Source organism: Grammomys surdaster, unplaced genomic scaffold (genome assembly GCF_004785775.1).
Source record: "Grammomys surdaster isolate TR1022 unplaced genomic scaffold, NIH_TR_1.0 230, whole genome shotgun sequence".
In the NCBI taxonomy this organism is placed as follows: domain Eukaryota; kingdom Metazoa; phylum Chordata; class Mammalia; order Rodentia; family Muridae; genus Grammomys; species Grammomys surdaster.
The window spans coordinates 135,614-138,056 of record NW_021604675.1 but is presented as its reverse complement, the minus strand read 5'-3'; the positions used below and the strand labels follow the sequence as shown (position 1 = coordinate 138,056).

The 2,443-nt window shown below is 31.7% G+C and overlaps 1 protein-coding gene across 1 annotated transcript in view; it reads right to left on the bottom strand.

The window, feature by feature from the left end:
- Positions 1-701: 701 nt before the first annotated feature.
- Tmem47 (transmembrane protein 47) overlaps positions 702-2,443 on the bottom strand; it is a 26,439-nt gene continuing 24,697 nt past the window's right edge. Inside the window, exon 3 of the mRNA XM_028773542.1 lies at positions 702-2,443. This exon is cut by the window's right edge and continues 1,706 nt beyond it. The gene's annotated coding sequence lies outside the window, so the exon portion shown is untranslated.

Below are 2,443 nucleotides of genomic sequence, written 5' to 3'. Positions count from 1 at the left end.
ATATACCTCTGTAGGATAGGAAAAGACAATGATCTACATTGCATCTCCTGTCTGTGCATTTTGATGTAAACATCTTCAAAACAAGAAGACATTTTTTCATGATTTTATCAGATTCCACTTGCAGAGGACAAGAACAATCATAGATGAGAAGTTAAGAAAATATTTTTTTAATTATTATTATTCTATAATCTTTTTATCAGTCCAATTGTTATCCTCCTCTTAGTTTGCCCTCTGACAGTTTCTCATCTTATTCCTCCTCCCCTGTTTCCAAGAGGATGTCCCCACCCCCACCTCAAATAAGAAAAATGTAAACTGTATGTTTTTGGGCAGAGGGGCTAAGTTGGTGGTAGAATGATTGCCTAGCTTGTGTAGGATCAATCAATAGCATAGCAAAAATAAAAAAAAAACACATATACTATAAAATTAAAAGAAAAAAAGGATAATTTAGGAAGAGGTAGGGGTAACTAAGGAGAAAGAAATATGAAAATAGAGTCAAAGTTGTGTCACTATGTCACTATGTCACAAAATGTCACTATGAAATAATTTGCTTTGTATAATATACACTAATGATTTGAAAATAAAATTATACATATGTTGCATTATGCAGAATTTTTAATATGTTTTTAAAATAGAAAATGAACTGATGATATGCAATTTCTCTAATAGGTTTACACAAAATAAGAAGACACAAAATGAGAGCATTATCAGTGAAACCACTTTTATTTTTTTTTCCACATAGATAACTTTAGGTCAACTACAAAAATCATGAAATGCAGAACAGATCATGGGACTGCACACTCAAGCATCACTGGAGTGACAAACAGGTTTCCCCAGATGACTGTTAAGAGAAAAATCAAAGGAACCAGGATACCATAAACTCATATTTAAGTAGTAAACATGTCAGATATTTAAAAATAATAAATACAGAATAGCAGGAGAGAAACTAATATCATAAAACAGCATGGAGTATATTTTATTTTCTTTAAGACAGATGAAATTTCTAGGCACAGTTTTAGGCATTAAAGAGGACACAGAGGCATAGGTTAGTGTGAGCTGCTCTGTACAAAAATACAGTCTGAATAAATTACATTGCTAGCCATACAATTAGACAATCACTTACCAGTCAGTTCACTGTATGTTTAATAATATACAGGTACATGCTAATCCATATATATCATTTATATTTCAAACACGTAAGTCTCTCTATATTTGTCTTTTAAATTTACACGTTGACCTTACAAAAAGAAAATACTTGTGCAAGAAATCTGAATAGCTAGCCCTGCTGAATACTGTTATGTTTTCTGTATGTGTACATTATCTCTCTAAGATAAAGCATGGATGGGTTCATGACTAACAACTCTGTTTAAGAAAACTCCAGTCCAACCTAAAGCTACAAAGACATGATGCTACTATAGCTGAAATTATCACTTGTGTTCATTCAGATAGACACAATACTACTTTAGACGAGAAACAATGATTTTCCCGCTGTACTAAGCTTTCTTAGCAATGAAAAAGTTCCAAATATTAGTGATGGTAAAAATGTAGCTTAGGGCTCCTTAACTGGGAAACAAGAAAAATTATGGAAGGAATCTACTTTTCAATAGATTACAAATATGTGTGTTTCAACCTGTAACATAGCCATTCACATTTTGGCTTCCCATGTGGACAGAGAATGAAACCTTGATAATACTCGTGATAAGATATTGGTCTAATTGCACACTGTATCCTCCAACAAGCCTCACTGATGCCAGCATCAAAGTTTTGATCTTCCATTATTCAAGAATAAAGAGATCCTCTCACAAGAGGCTGTGGTCCATAGCTGAAATCCCTATCCAAATATCACATACCTCATTCTGTTTTCACAATATGCAATGAACTTTATAAAAGAGTCTGCCCCAGATTTTATGATTTTTAAGAAAACTGCTTCAAAATATTCTATAATACTAATACCTTTCTGGAAATTTTCCATTCAGTTCCTTATGATTCTTGATAAAATCACTCATTTTCATAAATTTTGATCTCTAAGATATATTTAATAATGTTTGTCTATCACTACTAAAATAAGAATGAATAAGGTATTCATATTTACTTTGATTCCATAGAAAATTCACAATTGATTTTGACATTTAAACAAAATATTTTAGAGTCGGAGAAAGGCAGTTGTTTTTGGCAACCATTCTTAGGATAAGCTGAAAGCATAAGTCTGCTCTGGGAGGTAAAGCAAATTATGAAATACTACTGGCACAGTCCTTTTCTTAATGGATTGTATAATATATTAGTAAATAGATACATTTTAAAGTTTCCTTCCCCAATGTTTCTGTCTTCAAGAGGGTCAAACAAGAGCAAACTCGCTTCAATGTCTTTGTTAACAAAAATAATCATTTATAACTTTCCTATCGGAATTGTATATTTTATATAAAAATAGGTTTATAGTTAAACTATC